The following is a 24,838-nucleotide window of genomic DNA, read 5'->3' on the forward strand; positions in this document are numbered from 1 at the left end:
ATTAACCTAAGCTAGTACTGAACAAAGCAAAACAACTTAGCATTAATAAAAAAAATATGATATAAAAGTGGGACATGGCTAAGGATACAAATAGTGAAGAGAAAAGAGGAACATGTGATATCAACTATGTCAATTGATGAATGACTTCAACATTTTCATCCCTCACTTAATCAAGGTCAAGCTTCAAAGTCATGATCCAAGCCTGAAGGACCACTTATTCCACTTCATGACTGTCTTGTGCAGCTTCAAGTTCAGATTTTTTTTAGCCAAATTATTTTTTTCAATTTTTTCTTGCGTTAGCCCTCCTTATTGAAACTGGTAGAGCAACATGATTCATCTTTGCAAGAACATCTATTTTTATTTTCTAAGTCAACCTGAACTAGGACTGAGAAATCCAAAAAAAATAACCAATTAGGAACTAAAAGGGAGATCATATCCCTTTTTATTTCTCAGAAAACTTATGCTGTATGTGATTGATGATCAAGCTTGGCAAATTCATGGTACACAACTGATATTTTAGTTGAGAGAGAAAAGGAAATTTCTGGTGTAGGATTAACATATTTGTGTACAACCATTTGGACAGAATCAAAGAAAGTATTAACATATTATATTAGAACTAGGGGTCTCACTCGTCAAACTTGATTTTTCGATTTTAACCCTAGCGTGCTTGATTCCACAACTTATCTCAGATTCATCTATTTAAGGAAGGTCCAATTTCATGCTCTTCTAATTTCTTTAAGATAGACGAGTTCAAAACCCTTTTGTTAACAGAGAACCTAGATCCTCTCAGATGGAGAACTCCAGGTAATCAGAGCACCCCAGCAATCTCATTCTCTACTTACAGGTAATCTTATTCGCTCTCTACTTATAGGTAATCTTATTCGCTGAACCTCTATATCATTTTGTTTTGTATTTTAATCTAAAAGACTTTGTTGAACACTACTAAATTTTACTTTATTCACGATTTAAATTTTAATTTGAGATCTCCCTCGCATGTGCATCTAAACAGGCATTTCTAACTTTGCTTCATCTTGATTTGTTAAGTTTGAGGTGTGTCGATATTCTTTTTACTTGCCTTTAACGAGATGTGATTTGTACTTATGACAATCTTTACTGATGTTATTATTCGAGGTCTGTATTTTTTGACTTCACGAAATCTTTTTCTAAAGAATATATATTTTTTTTTAAAAAAATGATTTTGGGTGGTCAATTTTTAATCATTTCTTTGGGGAAAATGCCGATCTTACAAGGTTGATTTTCCAATTGTAAAATAGTAAAATGCACCATATGGGGTTCGATTGCCCATCTTTATTCTATAGATGATTATTTTTTACCAAAAAACTAATTATAAAATAATTAGAAATTGACCTCTTGAGGCCATGTTGTAAGAAGAGATATTTAAAATTGAAGCAAAAACTTTCATAGTCCACTTAAGGCTTAGAATAAATTTATGCTCAACATTCGACTATTAAAGGACCTGGTTCTCTTGTATACGTATATTATATTTTACTACTTATTTGTTAATCATCATAACTTCTTGTTAATACATAAAACTTTATAGCTCAAAGAGTCATACCACTCCAAGTTACATATCTAAATATCATAATGGAAATCTATTTTATAACTTTTTATGATATTTAAAGGATGATTTAGTTAATAGATTAAAGCATAGTTTTAAAAGATGTTTACCTAGCACGCATAGGGCTCAAAACAATATTAGTCTCAGTCACATCCCATCGTGGTAGGCTAATTAGCGACTATCTAACTTGTCTAGAGAAAGCAGTTCCTAGTGTGTGTGTCTCCAAAGCAGTACATACAAACACAGGAGGAACTGTCAAGATAGTTGTGCTTCCAAAAAGTTTGTTCTTCGTCCCTTCATTGTTAGCATATCCACTATCCTATTCTGCTTTCTATACACATGCACCGATATTGTTGCTCCTAACTCCATCATTAAGAACCTGCGTTCACACAAAGTATTATAATATAGGGGATGGTAAGCTATAAATATGTCAATAAGGGCCTTGCAGTCAATTTCCAGTGGCTTGAGACCATAGTTCAAGGCTAAGTGAAGTCCTTTTCTAAAGGTTAGGACTTTAGCCATAATAGAGTTTGTGCAGGGCATGTGCTAATGGAACCCCAACTTCCAAGTGCCTAGGTGGTCTCTTAAGACACCCAGTCCTCTGAATCCCAACTTCCCATTAGCAGGCCTATCAATATTAAGTTTATAGATCCCTCTCAGAGGGGTTCCCACTTAACTTGAATAGATGTTCTGGGTTGGTCTCACAGTTATGGTCCACTATAAGTATGTTATACTCCATAGCCAGTTGGATGCTAGCTTCAGGGGATGCAAGGCCTCTCTCGTGGTTGAACATGTTGTTATTTCTTGTTAGCCAGAGGTTTCAGTGGTAGTGGGTGTATGAGGTCTCCTCTAGTAAGCTAGTTATTATAGGATTTTTTTGAGGTATCTTGTAAATATCTAAGACAGTTGGAATCATTTATAGAGTCTAGGACAATATAGTTAGGGGAGAGACTTGAGAGGTTCATCTTATGTTAGAATTGGGAAGAACTGGAACAGAGAAAAAAGATATGGGTTATGTTTCCTGGGTAACATTACAACACTAGCATACATCAAGGATGTCTAGGCCAATTTTTTGCAGGTAATTATTAGTAGGTAATCAACCATGGTACATAACCTAGAGAAAGATCTTGATTTTATTAGGGCAAGTGGTTGTCCAAATATGATGATAGTTAGAGTTTTATCCATCTCTATGATAGCTGCGCTCTTTTCTGAGACTATCATAAGTGTTGTTAGTATTAAAAAGACCATTACTAGTGAGAGAGCATATGAGAGTATCCTTTTTTATTGTTATTCAAAGTGAGGGGGTAGCTATTAAGGATGCGTATCACATTTTGGAGCAGCTCAAAAGAGATTCTTCAGATGTCCTAGATGTCATTAGTGAGGATATCTTTGATGGTGAGAGATTTATTTTGTCTATTGTAGGGACCATGAATGATACCTCTTAAAGCACTCAGGTCTGGGATCCAATTATCAGCAACGAATCTCACTTTGTCCCTCTTTTAGACATTCTAATCCCATCCAAAGAAGCAATTTTTCCTACCATTCTAAATGTTAATCTAAGTTCTAAAAACAATGCCCTTCCTTCTCCTATTTTTGGTTGGTCTATGGTATTTTCTAAAGTGAATTTGGTCAAACAGTCCACTGGGGTTTTATGAAAGTCTTTAGGCTAGGATAGCATATAAAGCTTTATTTTCAACTTAGCTTTTTGCAAACCTAGTCCATCATGCATTTTTCTTTTGGTGGTGATATACAAACTAAGGAGGTAGAGTTTCTTCTTATCAACATTACTTCTCTAGATGAAGTCTCTTTGAATTTTATTGATGCTATCAGTGATACTAGTGGGAATTCTGATAAACTGCATAATATGGGTAGGAAATCTACTGAGAGTGGCTTTGTCAATCATGTTAAGGTTCTTCATTTTTCATCAATAAGACTATTCTTCATCTGATCTAAGATGAAGTAAAATTTAGTGTTTATGGGCTTTTTGTTAAAATAGGGTATCCTAAGTATTTGCCAAAGTCAGAACTGGTACCAATGTTGAGGAGGTTAGAGAAAAGAAAGGAAGTGCTATTACGTATTAATGGCCCACGTAATTTTGGTAAGAAATTTACCTTGTTTCCCAAATATAGTATTAAATTATTCAATTACTTTTCCTTCAAGTTATGTATATATGGTATTTCTTTGATGGCAAGAAATAACTATGAAAGTCTCTAGGGTTAAAGTTACTTTTCTAAGAGTCCCTAACCTACCTATAAATACATCTGTGACTCTATCAGTTTTGTTTAACTTTTATAGGCATAGTCTAGAAGATTTAGGTGTCTCTTTGCATCTTTTCTTTTAAGGTTTTGACAAAGATGATTCTTTGCAAAACTTGAACAATAATGGCTGAAGGTACATTTCTATTTATTTTTCCGTTGCGCATTGGCACTGTGTATGTGTTGAAATTTCAATAGTGTCTGCATTACAGTTCCCAGAAAGATAACTTTAGATTTAGAGTTATTATTTCTTTGATGGGATTGGATATAGAATATGATTAGAGTGTTAGTAATTGAGAGACAGCTAGCTTGGTCAGCCCTGAAAAATAAGGTGAGATCATTTACAATGAATAGGTAGGAGATTTTTTGGGCAACTAGTAATAAAACTGATGGAAGTTTAAGGTTTAGATCTAATGTTGGGTCTAGTGTGGTAGAAAATGGAAGTTTTCTTCCAAATGGAGATAGAGCTAGAAGTCATACAAGACATAATGAGCCTGGTCAGTTTGTGAGAAAGTTAAAAAATATGAGAGTACACTTAATGAAGGACCACTTCAGCCCGTCAAAGGGTTTTCTAGATTAATTTTTAGAATTATATTGTTGTGCTTGTATTTTATTTGCTTGAAGTGTGAAATGTACTCTTGGAAATTAATGACATGATCACTTGCTTTTCTAGAGAAAAGAAAGCTAGCTTGACTAAGGCCTATGATATATGATATGAAGGGATTGATTCTATTCACAATGGTTTTATAGTTGGTGTTGACATTCCAATAGATATAAAGTTTTGCATAGTGTTACATTGCTGCACTAGGGGATAAGACAGAGAAGGGTGGCATTGTTGTTTGCAGGCATTGTGGAGGTGGAAAAGATGTCGTTATAGAAATCTATAGCTTTAGTCCTTACTGGGTCAAGTACCTTTGATAGAACATTGGGTGGAGGCTACTAGGGCCAGGGGCTTTATAGGGTTTGAAAGATTCCAATGCAAGAAAGATCTCAGTGTCTCTTAGAAGGGCATCTAATTTGACAATATCCTTCTTAGTAAGAGCGGAGGTGTCCTTATTATGGTTTTAGCTGATAAGGAAGGAAGAGACATGGTCAGTGATATAGAGACTAGTAAAGAAGTAAAGGATGTGTTTAGTGGCTTCTTCTCTTATTGGAGAGTGTTACCAATCTCATCTACAATGGAGGTAATCTTGTTCCTCCTCCTTGTTCTTCTGGTAAGTGTGGAGGCATGGAGGAAGGAGGTACTGGTATCCCTATAAGATAACCAATTAATTTTAGACTTGGATTTTGAAAAGTCTTTCTCATTCTTGAGAAGACTATCATATTCACACAAGAGGCCATTCTTAAGGTTTTGAAGGAAATGATTATAATGGTAGTGGTGTGGCTTCTGGATGCTACCTAATATGGCAAGGATTTTCTTTAATTTTTTGAAGATGTTGCCAAAAGCAGTAGCATTTAAGATGGTGGCCTCTTTTTGAAATGTATTGACAGCTCATCTGATGTCATTGAGAGAAGTAAAACACCTGTTTACCAAATCCCTAAAGGAGGGGTAACTGCACCATTTGGTTTCTAGTTTGAAGGGTTTGCTAGTGGGGCTAAAGGGTTAGGTGGAGATGGAGACTAAAAGGGATAGTGGTCAGACTTGGCTCTAGGTAGGTGCATTACTATTGATTCTGGGTAGTACTTTATTCAATAGTCATTTGCAACAAACCTATAAAGTCTTTCCAGGATAAGGCATTGTCTATTACGATGACTCTTATTGGTTCAGGCGTATTTACAACCTTTAAAGGCTAAGTCTAATATGATGCAAGTATTGAGGCATTGTCTAAAAGCGTGCATTCTATTGGGTGAGGGGCTGTTACCTCCAATTTTTTCACTGGTTCCCAGTACTTTGTTGAGATCTCTACCAATAAGCGAATTCTCTATATGAGATTGGGCTTGTTTGTAAAGTTCATTCCTAAGACTAATCCTAGTGTTAAAATTAAGGCTAGCATAAATAGCTGAAAAAAGCCAAGGCTTGGGGTTGAGAATTACCTTGACCATGACATGGATGCCTGAGTAGAATTGGAGATGCTGTTTAGCTTGAGAATGTCTTGTTTCCACATAAAAACAATTTCTCCCTTATGACCCATAGCACTAGAATGAACTTGAGCATCAAACTTGAGGGTTTCAGTGAGGGATTTGTGCTTAACCATCTTAGTCTCTAGAAGCACCAGCATAGCAAGCTTGCGAGTTTTCAAAATGGCCTCATATTTCTTGTGAAAGTTGGCGCTATTGTCTCCCCTCATGTTCCACATGATAAGGTTCATTAGTTCCAGATCTTAAGATAATTGGTTTACCAGACCTTTCCCCTTTTCAAACTGGGGGGTCTATGGTTTTCTTCTGTAGATGTTGACTATTCTGACCGTGGTATATGGTTGCTTATGTTTCTTATTATCTGAGAATAGATTGTCATTTTCTTTAGACAGTGCGCAAAAATAGTTGTGTTGAGTGGCTCGCTAAATTATTTGTGGAGGGGTCTCTCTAGCAGAAAGTGATCTATGCTTGGATCCCCAAAAGTTGGTAAGACCTGTTACAGATCGTGGTTGCTCTCTTTTTGGACCTTTAGCAGAGATGAGTCTTTGTTTCTTTGTCTTTCTCCCTTTGGGGTTGGGGGGCTCCATGGAACAAAGTTCAGAGTTTGAGAGTTTGGGAGGTGTTAGAGTTGTGATCCAAATTTTGTTGATTGGGCCCTGAAAGTTTTGCGGTGCAACCCATTATATTTTTGGGCCTAGGACTTATTTGTATGCACATATTATATAAATGCATTTAGAGGATTGGTTTTGGGCATTCAAAAATTTTGTCATTCTCCACATTGTATTCTTTCTCCATTATAGTGAAACCTTCTTTGCCTTTGCCCGTGGTTTTTCCCGTGAGGATTTCCACGTAAATCTGTGTGTTGTGCTTGTTTTCTTTTACTTGTGGTTTGCTTTATTTCTGCCCGATTCCTAACAAACTGGTATCAGAGCTAGGTTCGATTATTCTCTTGGGGATGGCAACCATAAAGTACGATATTCCGCTGTTGGATCGCAACACCAGATTTTCGTTATGGCAGGTTAAGATGCGAGCTGTGCTCGCAAAAATGGATTTGGATGATGCTTTATTAAGGTTTGATAAGATGCCCTCACTGTTGACGAACGAGGATAAATGATGTAAGGATCAGAAGGCTTTATCTAAGATCCACCTTCATTTATCCAATCAGATTCTACAGGATGTTTTGAAGGAGATCACTGCCGCTGCGTTGTGGTTGAAATTTGAATCGTTGTGTATGATGAAGAGCCTAACAAGTAAGTGGCATCTCAAACAACGACTTTATTCGTATCGCATTTCTGAGGGTGCATCCTTGGAGGATCACCTATCTGTATTTAAGAAAATCGCCTTTGATTTAGAGACTCTGGAGGTTAAGTACGATGAGGAAGATCTTGGGTTAATTTTGTTGTGTTCGTTGCCTGCATCATACATGACCTTTAGGGATACAATTTTATATAGTCATGATACCCTGACCATAGATGATACCATCCTCCACTCAGCCACCCATACCCCCCTTAACCCCCATTCATCCCCCCACCCTCCCCACCTCCCCCCACACCGGCCATCACCATTAACGCCGGCAAGCACCACTGCAATTCCTCCGAAAATACCTCATCAGAAAATTCTTTTTATTCTTCACATAAATCATCACACACTACACCACTGACCATTGAATTTCTTTTTCTTCGACCAATTCACTAAAATTTCTTAATTTCTTTTTCTTCAACCAATTCACAAAAATTTCAAGAATTCCCAACATTGAATTTTAACCAATTCACAAAAATATTCACATTGAATTTCAAGAATCCCCAACATTTTTGAATTACCCAAATCACAAGAAATCCCAAGAAAAATAAAAATTAAATCTTTACTTTTAATTTCAAGAATTTTCAACTTTCTTGAATTACCCAAATCACAAAAAATCCACAAAAATTGAGTTTTTATATTGAATTTCAAGAATTTCAAACTTTGTTCGATTATTCAAATCAGAAAGAGTCCAAACAAAGCATAAAAATTGAGTCTTTACATTGAATTTCAAGTTGCGTGAATCACCTAAATCACAAAAATCTCCAAAAATCTCTTCTTTCCATACTTCTTAAAATTTTTACCCCTTACTTTTTAATTTTTCCATAGAGCAAGAAGAACAAGAAGATAATGGAAAAGAAGAATGAGAAGAGGAGGAAGAAGAATAAGAAAAAGAAGAAGAAGAAGAAATAGAGAAAGAAAGAACGAACTGGAAGGGGAAGAGAGAGAAAAAATTGGAAAAGAAAGAAAAAGGGGAAGAGAGAGAGGGGGTGGGTGGGTTTATTTATTTGTTTATTTATTTTAATATTTAATATTTTATATATATAAAATGATGTGGCAGCTGACGTTGCAGCTGATGTGGCCGAGTGTGTTACACTCACCAAAAAGTATTTAAAAGGTTACTTTTTAGTGCGTTTAGGGGTTCAGATGACAAACATATAAGTAGAAGTGTCCAACTTACAAAATCGACATAATACAGGATCTAGAAGGTCATTTTGCCATGAGAAAATAATCAAAAATTCTCTGATACCAATTTGTTATGATTCGGATAGAGTAAGAAAACCACAAATAAAATAAAACAAGAACAACACACAGATTTACGTGAAAACCCTTGCGAAAAAAATCACGGGCAGAGGCAAAGGAGGTTTCACTATAATGGAGAGACAGTACAATGTGGAAAAGGCTAAATTTTCTGAATACCCAAAACAACCCACTAAATGTACTTATATAATAAGTGCATACAAATTAGTCCTAGGTCCAAAAATATAAAGGTCCATATCGGGCCTGTCGATCCGATCCCAACACTACCACCACAGGTCCCATTGAAAATCATCAACATGGGTCGCACCGCAAAAATTTCTAGGCCGTATTAACAAAATTCTGGTCGTAACTCTAACAAACAATAATTGATTATATGGGGGAAGGCCTCAAGACCAAAACTTTGTTATCAAGAAAGATTCATAATGCATAATTGTAGTTGAAATTTCAATACCTGTTTGTAAATTCATGATTTCTCAACGTGTAAACATTATTGAAATAATTTCATCATGCCCATGTAGTTTAGAAAAACCCCATGTACCTTAGGTTACAAGGTTTAAAGAGTAGAACTCGAAATAATATGCTCAATTGAGGTTAAAATCTCATGTTTGGATTGATAAGGGTGTGGGAAAATACCCAATATACCATTAATGAGACCGGTATTAAAATATAACTGGGAGCCTGATTTCATGTGCCATCGCGACGTGCCACTATCGCGGTGGCTCACTGGAAATTGACGAATGGGAATTTGGCCCACTCCGTGATGAGCCATCATCACGGAGTCTTACTGGAAATTGACTATCATCATTTCCACCCTCTTCGCGATGTGCCAAGGACAGAATGATGGTGTTTTACGACTAGAAATTAAATTAACCATAACTCTGGAACCCTAGAGAGTGTTCTTGAATATTTATTTAGATTTATTTGGATTATCTATATGGAACCCTAGAGAGTGATCTTGAATATTTTTGGTGAATGTATGAGTAATATGCTCAATTGGGGTTGAAATCTCGTGTTTGGACTGATAAGGGTGTGGGAAAATACCTAATATACCCTTAATGAGACCGGTATTAAAATATAACTGGGATCCCAATTTCATGGGCCACCGCGACGCGCCACTATCGTAGTGGCTCACTGAAAATTGACGAATGGGAATTTAGCCTACTCCGCAACGCGCCACCATCGCGGAGTCCCACTGTAAATTAACCATCATAATTTACACCCTCTCTGCAACGCGCCAAGGACAGGAATGCCGGTGTTTTACGACTAGAACTTAAATTAACCATAACTCCTTTACCGAGTGTCTGTTTTGGATGCATCTTATGTCGACGGAAAACTTATTCAATCATCTACGAAATGAAAAGTTGAAATCTAAGGGATTCCATCAGGAAAAAAAGTATAAATCATTCTAGAAGCTGATGCTTGATATTTTTGGGATAAAATTTAGCTAAGAAAAACTTCGGGGCATTACAATATCCCCCCTTGGAAATATTCATCCCCGAATGTTGACGCGAGATACAGACAAGTATAATTTCAAGCATGCTAAGGCATAAAAAGAATAAGGCAAGGATTGTACCTTCCATTTCGTCATCCATTGGATAAAAAAGGTTTGGGTATCTAGCTTTCATGTCAACTTCTGATTCCCAAGTCGCTTCTTCAATTTTTTGGTTTCTCCACAACACTTTAACTGAGTCTATATCTTTGTTCATCATTCTTTTAACTTGGCAATCCAAAATCTCTACAGGCTCTTCTTCATAGGATAAGGAGTCTGTCACTTTGATTTCTTCGACAGGCAATACTAAATAATGGTCTCCAATACACTTCTTTAACATAGATATATGAAATACCGGATGAACCGAACCCAAATTAGCTAGCAATTCTAACTAGTACGCAACTCCACCTATCCTTCTCACAATCTGATATGGTCCTATATAGCGAGGACTCAGGTTACCTTTCTTCTCGAATCGCATAACTCCCTTCATGGGAGAAACCTTGAGAAACACCTAATCTCCAACCTCAAACTTTAAATCTCTTCTCCTAACACCGGCGTAGGACTTTTGACGACTCTGAACAGTCTTAAGTCGTTCTCTAATGACTTTCACATCCTCTATTTCCTGATGAACAAGATCAGGCCCAAATATCTACGTCTCACCTACTTCATACATCCTATCGGGGACCTACATCTTCTCCCATACAATGCCTCAAAAGGTGCCATCTTAATATTGAAATGGAAACTATTATTATATGCGAACTCTATCAATGGCAAGTGCTTTACCCAACTACCTTTAAAATTAATCACGCAGGCTCTCAACATATCCCCAAGGGCATGGATGGTGCGCTCAGCTTGCCCATCTGTCTAAGGGTGGAAAGCTGTGCTTAAATTCACTTGGGTACCTAAACCCTTTTGAAATAATCTCTAAAACTGTGTAGAAAACTGTATACCTCTGTCAGATATGATGGACACAGGTGCCCCATGCAAACAAACTATTTTTGTAATAAACAGCTTGGCATAATCCTCTCCCGAATAATTTGTCCTGACACGTAGAAAGTGATCTGCCTTGGTCAACCTATCTACAATCACCTAAATGGAATCATACTGGTTTCGGGACTTCAGAAATCCTGTAATAAATTCCATAATCATCTCCCACTTCCACAAAGGCAAAGCTATCTCTCTAGAAGAACCACCTGGCCTCAAATATTCCACTTTAACTTGTTGACAATTCAAACACTTGGAAACATAGTTAGCCACATCACGCTTCATATTATTTCACCAATAAATGGTTTTCAAATCCTGATACATCCTAGTAGAGCCAGGATGAACAACATACCTCGACATGTGAGCTTCGTCCAGGATTTTCTTCCTCAGACCATCTACATCTGTCACACACAATCTACCCTAGTATCTCAAAACACCATCACCATCAATTTCAAAAAATAATACCTTTTATTGACCCACATCTTTCTTGATCTGCATCAAGATAGAATCTTCAAGTTGCTTCTCTTTAACTTCTGCACAAAGGGAAGATTTAGCTATCTCATGAACAACCACTCCTCCATCCTTGGAATGCAAAAAGTTGCATTCCTAGATTTGTAAGTCGGTGAATATCCTTTACCATCTCCCTCTTTTCTTTCCCCCACATGAGAAAGACTGCCCATAGATAACCTACTGAGGGCGTCGGCTACCACATTTGCCTTACCAGAATGATAGTGCAGGCTTATGTCATAGTCTTTTAAAGTTCCAACCACCACCTCTGCCTGAGATTCAATTCTTTCTGCAAGAAAACATACTGTAAACTCTTGTGGTCAGTAAATATATCAATGTGTACCTCATACAAATAGTGCCGCCATATCTTAAATACAAAAACCATAGCTAACTCTAAGTCATGAGTAGGGTAGTTTCGCTCATGCACCTTCAACTGCCTAGATGCATAAGCCACTACCTTACCGTGCTGCATAAGAACACACCCAAGTCCCACTCGGGACACATCACAGTATAAAACAAAACCTTCTGTACCCTCCGAAAGAGTCTGAACAGGAGCAGTAGTCAACTTTTCTTTCAACTTCTCAAAAATATTATCACAAGAGTCAAACCACAAAAACTTTACCTTTTACTGAGTCAACTTAGTAAGTGGTGCAGCTATGGAAGAAAAACTCTCGATGAATCTTCTGTAATAACCCGCCAAACTCAAGAAGCTCTAAATGTCGGTTGGATTTGTGGGTCTGGGCTATTTTCTCACTGCCTCAATCTTTTGGGGATCAACCTTAATCCCCTCACTAGAAACAACATGCCCTAAGAATGCAATAGCATTCAACCAGAATTAACACTTGGAAAATTTTGCATACAACTTATGATCTTTAAGGGTCTGAAGGATGATTCGGAGGTGATTAGCATGGTCCTTCTCGCTCTTAGAATATACCAAAATGTCATCAATGAATACAATGACAAATAGATCTAGAAACTGACAGAAAACTCTATTCATTAGATCCATGGAAGCTGCAGGGGCGTTAGTCAACTCGAAGGACATAACTAAGAATTCATAATGGCCGTATCTGGTTTGAAAAGCTATTTTGGGATTATCTGACTCTCTAACTTTCAAATGGTGATATCCCAAATGAAGGTCTTTCTTTGGAAAATATTTTGCACCCTAAAGTTGATCAAAAAGATCATCAATCCTAGGAAGGGGATATTTATTTTTAATCGTGACCTTATTCAGCTGGCGGTAATCTATGCACATACGAAGGGAACCGTCTTTCTTTCATACGAAAAGTACAGGTGCACCCCAGGGAGAAACACTGGGGCGGATAAAACCTTTATCTAGAATATCTGCTAGCTATTATTTCAACTCTTTTAGCTCTGTAGGAGCCATCCTATATGGCAGAATAGAAAAAGGTCAGGTATCTGGCAATAAATTAATACCAAAATCTATCTCCCTATCAGGTGGTATTCCTAGGAGATCATTTGTAAAGACTTTCAGGAATTTATTCACTACGGGGACAGACTGAAGAGGGAGACTTTAGGCACCAGAATCTTTGACCCAAATAAGATGATACAAGAAACCTTTGGAAATAAGTTTACGGGCCCTGAGATAAGATATGAAGTGCCCTCTAGGTGCTAGAGAATGTCCCTCCCATTCTATCACAGACTCATTCAAAAAAGAAAAGGTGACTTTTCGGGTCCTACAATTCAAGGTGGCATAGCACGAATGGATCCAGTCTATCCCTAAGATGGTATCAAAATAAACCATATCAAGTTCTATGAGATTTGCCTAGTATCCCGGCTGAAAATAGACATAACACAATTTCTGTACACCCTTCTAGTCATAACGGAATCTCCCACCGGGGTGGAAACCAAAAAAGGTTCAGCAATCACATCAGGCTCAAACCCAAAACCAACAGCTACATATAGGGTCACATAAGACAAGGTAGACCCGAGATCAAGTAATACATGCATATCACGAGAAACGATTTTCAAAGTATCGGTGACTACATCTGGTAAGGCCTCTACCTCCTGGCAGTTGGTTAAAGTATACAATTGGTTTCGACCATTTCTAGTGGCTGAAGTGGCACCCTTCTGAGGTGGTGGTGTAGATGAATTCACCTGTGACTTGGCTCCTCCAACATTACTCTTTGTTGCTGGACAGTCTTTCTGGATATGGCATGGCTGGGCGCATGAATAACACACCGAAGCACCAAACTGACATCTCCCTGGATGATTCCTCCCACATCTCCCATATCATAATAGGACTGAGAGGTTGGGGCTATACTTCCCTGCGACTGCGTACCCTGCATCCTTGGCCCTTGACTAGACTAAAAATTTTGGGTACGCTGCTCAACTGTGGGTTTGGACACTAGAGCACTAGTTGCCAACTGTACATTACCCCAATTCTTTTTCTTTTGCCATTTGCCGCCCTAATTACCGCTCTGCTGTTGACTATGACTCTGGTCTGTTGCTCTGGCTTTTTTTGCCTGTCTGTCTTTTTCCTTAGATTTGGCTATCTTCTTCTTTTTCTCCTCAACTTGCTGCATGTGGACCGACAATCTAGCAAAGTCCATATCCCTATTCAGCATAGCTCCCTGACACTCAAGCATCAGATCATTTGAAAGGTCGAAAGCAAACTTTCTCATTTGGGCCCTCATACTACTCGTCATCTCATGAGCATAATGGGCCAGCTGGTTAAACTTTAAAGTATACTCCTGAACACTCATCTTACCCTGCTTAAGGTTCATAAACTCCTCTGCTTTAGCTTTCCTCAGCTCCAGAGGAAAGAATCGGTCAAGAAAAGCTTCCACGAACTTATCCCAAATTGTGGGCTCAGCACTGTCACCCTTCGCATCTTCCCACTCGTTGTACCATTGGTTCGCTACATACTTTAGCTGGTATGCTGCTAGCTCAACACCCTCCACCTGATCAATATGCATTACTTTGAAAATCTTCTCCATTTTATCTACGAACTCCTGCGCGTCTTTTTCTACCTTAGCGCAAGAGAACTTGGTCGGGTTCATTCTCATGAACTGGCCCACTTTAGTAACTTCAGAAGTAATAGACGTAGACCTAGTATCCTCCGACCTCTGAGCTGTGAGGCTACCAGCTGTTCCAGCATGTGAATAGACTATCTGAATTCAGCATTAGAAAACTGTCCTTCACGAGGCTGAGTGCGATTGGCCCCCTTCTGGGGAGCTCTGGGAGGACTGGTCAGTACAGGAGGTACTCTCGGAGTAGGAATAGGTTCTGGGGTATGAGCTCTGTTATGGGTCCTCCTCCCATGGGTGGGACAGACTTTATAATCCTGAGCATTAATGTTGGTATGACGGGGAGGCATCACTGGTTTTCTAAAAAGCAAGAGGTCATTAATTTGGGGATAGATTAGACTCTGAAGCACGAACTAAATCACAAAAAAGAGAAACATTCTTAAATGCCTAGTAGCCTCCTGCTTATAAGTGTGACGCGCTACACACCCATAAACAAGACTCTACCCGACGCGATTTTGTAGACACCCTGGGACCATGAACTGTGCTCTGATACCAAGTTTTTCACAACCCAAACTAGGGCTTGGCCGTGACGGACATCCCAAACCAAAAAGGCCTAGAACACCCTTCTCTATCTGGTAATCATGTACAACATTCATATGATAAAAGAAGATAGGGAAACATAAACTGCTACAGAAACATGGTCAACTCTGAATTCAACATAAGTATAAAAACTATAAATCAACTACATCTAAATAACATCTGACTCAGTCTGTAAAATCTCTACTACATGACAATCTGACAACTGTCTGAAACTGGTATAAGGCCCCCAGTAGACCAAAACTGAAATAAGTGACATAATCTGAAAAGACAGGACTTCTGGAATAGAGAAGGCTCACTACTGTACAATCTGATCGGCTGTCTGAATTATCTATTACTTATCTGGGCCCCTAGACTGCGTCTCAAAACCTGTGAGGTAGGGGGTAGGGGGGTCAATACAGATGTACTGGTACGCAAAGCATATCCAAAATAACGATTTATTAATCAACATATATGAGAGCAACTTAAAATAGTTCATAAGTATATCATATGGTAAGAACTCACATGGGCATTTTAAAGACTCTGTAAAAATCATCTCAACTCTGAGAAATCTGTGTTACTTCTGCCTACAAATTTGAAAAATTCCATGGGTTATATGGAAACTGCCATTAACTCGGCAGTGAAGCTCCCAACCCAAGTGTGCCACAAGGGTCGGAGTATCTGAATCTACTACACCACACGGCCGTCGCCAGCGTATAATAATAATCTACCCGTATTGGCAAATATGGTTTCAGGATAAGAGCTTCTTGAACTCGCGCCTTCTTCGGGTAACCACCTAACCATCTTTAAGCCCCTTTTAAAAACTCTATCAAAATATACAGTCTCTGAAAAAATACTCTGAAAACATGCTCTGAAAACATAATCTATTATGGCATAAATACATATGGTATCGTCATACCATTGACTTACGAGTCACATCTCTGAGCCATTATTAGTCTATCGTAAATCTCTATTTAAAAAACACAAGTTTTGGGACCACCATTTCTTTAATTCAATTCAAAGAAACTCTTTCTCAAACCTCATGTAAACACATACAAGGAACTCATCTTTGTCAAGTATTTCAGTAGTACAGTACAAGGTGGTCATGTCAAAGTTCTCAATTCACATGTAATTCTTTCTCTTAAAATACAAGAACACATTTATATCAAGAAACACCCTCTCAACAATTTCAAATCATGCTCAAATAATATAATATTGCGAAAACATCTTCCAAATCACAAAACCATAATCTTTAATTCAATACACGAGAGGGAGTTCATAATTTATGCTCTCAACGATCTTAAATCTCAAATTCCATACATTTACGCATACATGTAAATCAATTTAGGAGATAGGACCACAAGGTCAAAACAATAGTAACAGTAAAACATTCGGAGTACGTAATTTAGAACATAGATTCCAAAACTCCTTCGAAATTCATGCATAAAAATCTAAAAATCATGCTCTAATGGTTTTAAGCCCATGTAGTTTTTTTTAGGATAAACCCCACGTACCTCTATCTAGAAATTTAAAAGATGCTTCTTGATGCCCACGGATTGGGGATTCCAAATCTTCAATTTGGTTTAAAAACCCATGGTTGAATCTTGATTTATTTGGATTATCAATATGGAACCCTAGAGAGTTTTCTTGAATATATTTGGTGAATGTATGAGTAATATGGTCAATTGAGGTTGAAATCTCGTGTTTGGACTGATAAGGGTGTGGGAAAATACCCAATATACCCTTAATGAGTCCGGTAATCAAATATAATTGGGAGCCCAATTTCATGGGCCATCGCGATGTGCCACTATAACGGTGGCTCACTGAAAATTGACGAATGGAAATTTGGCCCACTCCGCGATGTGCCAACATTGCGGAGTCCCACTGAAAATTGACCATCGTCATTTACACCCTCTCCGCGACACGCCAAGGATAGAATGACTGTGTTTTACGACTAGAAATTAAATTAACCATATCTCTTCATCGAGTGCCCGTTTTGGACAGATCTTATGTCGAAGGAAAACTTATTCAATCATCTACGAAATGAAAAGTTGAAATCTAAGGGATTCCACCAGAAAAAAAAGTATAAATCCTTCTAGAAGCTGATGCTTGATATTTTTGGAACAAAATTTAGCTAAGAAAAACTTTAGAGCGTTACACACCCCTACAAGTCTGATATTTTGCGGGCTATATGAAATCCGCCATTGACTCGATGGGTAAGCCCCCAACTGAAGTTTGCTGTAAGAATAGCCCGTATCGGCAAAACATGGTTTTGGGCAATGAGTTATCTGAACTCGTGCCTTCTTCGGGCTACCACCTAACATCTCTTAAACCCATTTTTAGCCTTTTCTAAACATGCATCTTTCTGAAATCAATTTCTAAAAAATCTGAATAAAATCTGACTTATGTTCTGTTCTAAGTCTGTTATGGCATTATCTGTTTTGGTATCGTCATACCAAGACTTGCAAGTCATATATTCTAAGCCATAAAATATCATGAACAATTCTTCATTCAAAACATAAAGTTTGGACCACCACATCATTCAAATAGTTCTAGAGAATTCATATTTCAAAACATACGTAAAATCATGCAAAGACTCTCTCTTCTCAACATTTCAACAAACATGTGGTGGTCAAGTATTTTCTAACAAACCATGCAATCTCTTTGAATCACCACTCTTCATTTATATTAGCAAGAATCACCCTCTTTTCAGTTCATATCCAAAATCAAGGCTTAAATAGTAAAAACATTTGAATCATGCTTCTCAATATACAATTGAATAATAATTGTAATTGTAATAGGGGGTTTTATAACAACAGAGGGATTATAATTGTACATTCTCTCAATTCAAGTTTCAAACATCAAACCATATGAATATATATATATGTGTGTGTGTGTGAGAGAGAGCAATGTTATGATTCAGATTAAGCAAACTACAAGTAAAAGAAAATAAGAACAACACACAAATTACCATGGAAACATTTGCGGGAAAAACCACGGGCAGAGGCAAAGGAGGTTTCACTATAATGGAGAGAGAGTACAATGTGGAAAAGGCTAAATTTTCTGAATACCCAAAACAACCCACTTATGCACTTATATAATATGTGCATACAAACAAGTCCTAGGCCTAAAAACATAAAGGTCCATATCGGGCCCTATGCTACCTCCACAGACCCCACTGAAAATCATCAACATGGGTCGTACCGCAAAACTTTCTAGGCCGGATAACCAAAATTTGGGTTACAACTCTAACAATCTCCACCTTGACATGAATTCTAATTTAGAACTCAAATTTATTTTAAGACAAACTCCCCACCTCTATCATAAAAGACCGTAAGGGTACATCTTAACAGCTAACACTAACCAAGTCCAAGCAATGTTCAAACTTGGCACTTGATAGTGTCTTGGTCATCGTATCAACATGATTATCATGAGTACTAATCTTGCGCACCACAACATCACCACGAGCAATAATTTCACGCACAAAATGGTACCTAACATTAATGTGCTTTTTCCTCTCATGAAACATCTGATCTTTCATAAGGAAGATAGCACTCTGACAGTCGCAAAAAACCATAGTAATTTGTAAGTCTTTGCTAAGTTCACCGAATAGACCCTTAAACCAAATTGATTTCTGGAAAGCCTCTGTAATAGCCATATACTCTGCCTAAGTAGTTGACAAAGCAACCGTAGTCTGTAAGGTAACTTTCCAACTAATAGCACAACTATCATTCGTGAAAACATAGACTTTATCATGATCTCCTGCAAAGTCAGAATCAACATACCCAATTACTCCATCTTTATTTTTCCCAAACTGCGAACAAACATTAGCAGATCCATACAAGTATCTAAAAATACACTGAACTACTTTCCAATGTTCTTTGCTAGGATTTTTTAAGTATCTACGAACTGCATTGACGACATAAGATAAATTTGGTCGGGTACACACCATCGCATACATAAGAGACCTAACGACACTAGAGTGTGGAACTTGAGATAAATCTGCTCTGACAGCATATGATAAATCTAGTCGGGAACACACCATCGCATATATAAGAGACCTAACGGCACTGAGTGTGGAACTCGAGACATATAGTCACGTTCATCATCTGTCTTTGGTGATAAACTGTCCGAGAGTTTGAAGTGAGCTGCCAATGGAGTACTTATAGGTTTGGCATTTTGCATATTGAACCTGTGAAGCACTTTCTTGATATACCTTTTTTGACTCAAGTATAACTTACAATTCTTTCTATACCTCAGAATCTCCATGCCAAGAATCTTCTTTGCTTCTCCTAGATCCTTCATATCAAACTCCTTACTGATGGGATGTGACTTTTATTATCTCTCTTCTATCCTTTGCTGCAATAAACATATCATCAATATACAAAAGAAGATACACAAATAAACCATCACTTACCTCCTTAAAGTAGACACCACTATCATAGCTACTCCTTTGAAACATATGAGAGGTCATAAAAGATCAAAGCTCTTATACCACTGCCTGGGAGACTGTTTTAAGCCATAGAGAAACTTTTTTAGCAAGCATACATAGTCCTCCTTTTCTGAGACTATAAAACCTTCTGGTTGCTGCATATAGATGTCCTCCTTAAGTTCTCCATGTAAGAATGCATTTTTTATATCCAATTGCTCAAGCTCAAGATTATGCATGGCCACAATACCAAGCAAGGCTCAAATCGAACTATGCTTTACAACTGGAGAAAACACATCTGTGAAGTCAATACCAAGAACCTGGCTGTAACCTTTAGCAACTAGTCTTGCTTTGTACCTTGCATATTCAACTCTCGATGTTCCTTCTTTCTTTTTGAATATCTACTTACAATGGACAACTTTCTTATCTTTAGGCAATTTTACCAGATCCCATGTGCCATTCTTATGTAGTGATTTCGTCTCCTCCTACATAGCTATCATCCATTGGCCGAAATCATCACAACTAACTGCCTCTGAGTAAGAAGAAAGATCTTCACCGAAATTAATACCTTTTTCTACACTCAATACATATGCAACTAAATTAGCTTCAACATACTTCTGAAGTGGTCTAATATCTCTTCTAGGCCTGTCTTTAGCAATAGAATATTGTGGCATCACTGGTGGTAAAGAAGAAGTAGTACCACTTTGTATCTCTGGAATAGACTGAAAAGTAGGCACTAGTGTAGAATCTGGTTTAATCTGCAATTCAACATGGGTGAATGAATTTTTCTGATTTATGTCACTAAGCTCATCTGGAGGCGAACCACTAGATTCGGAGGGAGCCCGAAGCATGGCAGTTTCCTTAAAAACAACATTCCTGCTAATTATAACCTTTTAGCTTTCTGGACACCAAAGCTTATAACCTTTAACACCAGGCTTATAACCCATAAATAAGTACTTGATAGATCTAGGCTCCAACTTTCCATTATCAACATAAGCATACGCAGGACATCCAAATATTCTCAAATCAGAATAACTAGCAGGAGTACTAGACCATATCTCTTGTGGAGTTTTTTTATCAATCACGACTGAGGGAGAGTGGTTAGTAAGAAGAAAAGCTATGGAAGCAGTTTCAACCCAAAAACCCTTGGGTAAACCAGTATTAGAGAGCATAAAATGCACTTTCTCCATTTTAGTTCTATTCATTCGTTCAGCCACACCATACTGCTGCGGAGTATGACGAACTGTCAAGTGACACACAATTCCTTCTGACTCGCACAGAGCATTAAATTTATTAAAATAGAACTCTAAACCATTATCAGTCCGAAGGTGTTTTACCTGCTTCCCTGTTGCTTTTCAATCATAATCTTCCACTCCTTGGAAGTAGGCAACACATCATTCTTTTGCTTCAGGAAAAACACCCAAACTTTTTTGGAATAGTGATCAATAATAGTCAATAAATAATTAGCACCTCCTCTAGAAGGATCCCAGAGATTAGAATGAATGTAATCAAGTGTGCCTTTAGTTGAGTAGATGCCTTTAGTGAATCTGACTCTCTTCTGCTTCCCAAAAATGGAATGCTCACAGAACTCCAATTTGGAAATACTCTGCCCATCAAGAAGCCCTCTTCTGCTTAGTTCAGCCATCCTATTTTCACTCATATGCCCCAGGCGCATATGCCAAAGTATAGCAATGTTACTTTCTGATAGAGAGGAGGTAGAAATTGATACATTACCTATAACCATAGAGACCTGCAAGACATACAAATTTGCAAACTTTCTCTGTCCCTTTATCACAACAAGAGCACCTTTAGTAACCTTCAAGACTCTACCTTCACCAGTGTACCTATATCCATTCGAATCAAGGGTACTCAAGGAAATAAGATTTCTTTTCAGGTCTGGGATATACCGCACATCACCAAGTGTTCTCAAAACCCCATCAAAAATCTTAATTCTGACTGTTCCAATACCAACTATCTTGCAAGGTGTGTTATTTCCCATCAATACAACACCTTTAGAGACTGCTTCATATATTGTAAACCAATCCCAATTGCGACATATATGAAATGTGCAAGCTCAATCAAGAATCCAATCCTCACAGGGTTCGGAGTTACCATCAGAAACAACCAATAGTTCTCCATCACTACCGCATCTTTAAAAAAACTAGCTTCACCGGACTTCTCTGGTTCGTTTCCCTTCAGTTTTGGAGCTTCTCTTTTCTCTCTATTCTGTAACTTCCAACACTTGGATTTGATGTGGCCCTTCTTCTTACAGTAATTATAGGTTTTTTTTCTATTTTTGGATTCTGATCTTTTTCTATCATCACCCCAGAGTTCATCTCATGATTCCTTTCTCAAACAAGGACACCATTTCCTTGAGTCTCCGACCCATTTACAAGATGCTTCATCTTCTCCTTAGATAACAATGCATTATAGACTTCATCTATGGTCAGGGTATCACAACTATATAAAATCATATCCCTAAAGGTAGTGTATAATGCAGGAAACGAGCATAACAAAATCAACCCTATATCTTTCTCATCGAACTTAACCTCTAGAGCCTTTAAATCAGAGATGATTTTCTTAAATACAAATAAGTGATATTCTGAGGATGCATCTTCAGAAAAGCGATGGGAATAAAGTCATTATTTGAGATGCAACTTACTTGTTAGGCTCTTCGTCATACACCACGATTCCAATTTCAACCATAAAACAGTGGCAGTGTTCTCCTTCAAAACATCTTGTAGAATCTGATTGGATAAATGAAGGTGGATCTAAGCTATAGCCTTTTGATCCTTACACCGTTTATCCTCGTCCATCCATGATGAGGGCATCTTATCAAACCCTAATAGAGCATCGTCCAAATCTATCTACATGAGCACAACCCGCATCCTAATCTGCCATAACAAAAATCTGGTGTTGCAATCCAACAATGAAATATCATACTTCATGGTTGCCATCCCTGAGAAAAAGCAAATTGACCTTCTAAAACCCTTGTACTTTGTCGGTTTTGTAAGTTGGACACTTCTACTTACATGTTTGTCATCTGGACCCCTAAACCCAATAAAAAGCAAAATTTTACATCCTTTGACCATTGACTTTGCCTATGTGGCATTGAAATGGCTGACTAAGACTAGGAGAGTGTAGTCACTCGCCTGTGGTGCGAGTGGTCAATTTTTGGCCAATTTTATATTAAAATAATTTTTAAAAATAAAAATAATGTTAAAATTTAAAATAAAAAAAGGACCTGCCTTTTTTCCTCCATTTTTTAATTTAAAAATATTTTTAAAAATAATAAATTTTAAAAAAAATAAAAAACCCCTTCCCCAACCCCCTCCCCCGTTCAGCCCACCCCAGTCGCCGTTCAGCCACCTACACCCCACCCCAGCCTCTACTCAGCCACCCACACCCCATCTCATCCCTCATTTATCCACCCCACCCCACCCCCTTCCCCCACACCGGCCATCACCATTAACGTCGGCAAGCACCACTGCAATTCCCCTGACAATACCTCACCAAAAAATTCTTTTTCTTCTTCACATAAATCATTACACACTACACCACTGACCATTGAATTTCTTTTTCTTTGACCAATTCACTAAAATTTCTTAATTTCTTTTTCTTCAACCAATTCACAAAAATTTCAAGAATTCCCAACATTGAATTTTAACCAATTCACAAAAATATTCACATTGATTTTCAAGAATTTCCAACATTTTTGAATTACCCAAATCACAAGAAATCCCAAGGAAAATAAAAATTAAATGTTTACTTTTAATTTCAAGAATTTTCAACTTTCTTGAATTACCCAAATCACAAAAAATTCACAAAAATTGAGTTTTTACATTGAATTTCAAGAATTTCAAACTTTCTTCAATTATCCAAATCACAAAGAGTCCAAAGAAAGCATAAAAATTGAGTCTTTACATTAAATTTCAAGTTGCTTGAATCACCCAAATCACAAAAATCTCCAAAAATCTCTTCTTTCCATACTTCTTAAATTTTTTACCCCTTACTTTTTAATTTTTCCGTAGAGCAAGAAGATTAAGAAGATGAAGATGATCAAGGAAAAGAAGAATGAGTAGAGGAGGAAGAAGAATAAGAAAAAGAAGAAGAAGAAGAAACAGAGAAAGAAAGAACGAACTGGAAAGGGGAAGAGAGAGAAAGCACTACTGGAAATGAAAGAAAAAGGGGAAGAGAGAGAAGGGCGGGGGAGGGGGGGTTATTTATTTATTTTAATATTTAATAATTTGTATTTATAAAATGACGTGGCAGATGATGTCGGTGAGTGTGTTACACTCACCGAAAAAGTATTTAAAATGTTGCTTTTTAGTGAGTTTGGGGGTCCAGATGACAAACATGTAAGTAGAAGTGTCCAACTTACAAAACCGACATAATACAGGGATCCAGAAGGTCATTTTGCCCCGAAAAAATAATCAAAAATGCTCTGATACCAATTTTTTATGATTCAGATAGAGTAAGCAAACCACAAGTAAAAGAAAATAAGAACAACACACAAAATCACGGGAAGAGGCAAAAGAGGTTTCACTATAATGGAGAGAGAGTATAATGTGGAAAAGGCTGAATTTTCTGAATATCCAAAACAACCCACTAAATGTAATTATATAATAAGTGCATAGAAATAAGTCCCACGTCCAAAAATATAAAGGTCTATAATGGGCCTGTCGACCCGATCCCAACACTACCACCATAGACCCCATCGAAAATCATCAACATGGGTCGCACCGCAAAACTTTCTGTGCTGTATTAATAAAATTCGGATCACAACTCTAACAAACAAAAATTGAGTATAAGGGGGAAGGCCTCAAGACCAAAACTTCGTTATCAAGAAAGATTCATAATGCATAATTGTAGTGTATTTTTGAAGATTTCGACACGGGTATGTGTTAAGTCCTTATTTTTGATGTTTAAGAAACTGCATGTTAGGGAACTCTTTCCTAAATATTGTGTGATGGCAAAGCTGCTACTTGAGGAGTAGGTTGGGCTTACCTATCAATATCACAGTCAACTCCACAGCTGGACACAAGTACAAAAGTTAGTGAAAAGCTGTTGCCACCTTTTTGTCTTAACCAATGACATTCCTCCTAGATTTTCTTGTGTCATAATATATAATGATCATCCTCTTCAACAAGAAAACTAGGTTTCATATTCCTACAACAAAATATCTCTGAAGCTGAAATCCAAGACTCCTTTTGCAACAGGGAACTTATAGCTCATCAAGTTGTATTTTATTTCCTTGTTGTATTTGAGTCTTTGTAGTGTGTTCCTAAACGTTTGCCTATTTTTGCTTATGATTGTTAGTAGGTGTGGTGGTGTAAACCTCATTTCTCTGTAATCATCGCGAGTTAGGTGAATCTCAAGCTAGAGTTACCTTGCTTT

The 24,838-nt window shown here is 37.6% G+C and overlaps 1 protein-coding gene across 1 annotated transcript in view; it reads left to right on the forward strand.

The window, feature by feature from the left end:
- The first annotated feature begins 638 nt into the window (after positions 1-638).
- LOC124886992 (alpha-crystallin domain-containing protein 22.3-like) overlaps positions 639-24,838 on the forward strand; it is a 67,783-nt gene continuing 43,583 nt past the window's right edge. Inside the window, exon 1 of the mRNA XM_047396049.1 lies at positions 639-844. The gene's annotated coding sequence lies outside the window, so the exon portion shown is untranslated. The remainder of the gene's footprint in view (positions 845-24,838) is intronic.

The sequence above is a fragment of the Capsicum annuum genome, chromosome 9, assembly GCF_002878395.1.
Source record: "Capsicum annuum cultivar UCD-10X-F1 chromosome 9, UCD10Xv1.1, whole genome shotgun sequence".
NCBI lineage: Eukaryota > Viridiplantae > Streptophyta > Magnoliopsida > Solanales > Solanaceae > Capsicum > Capsicum annuum.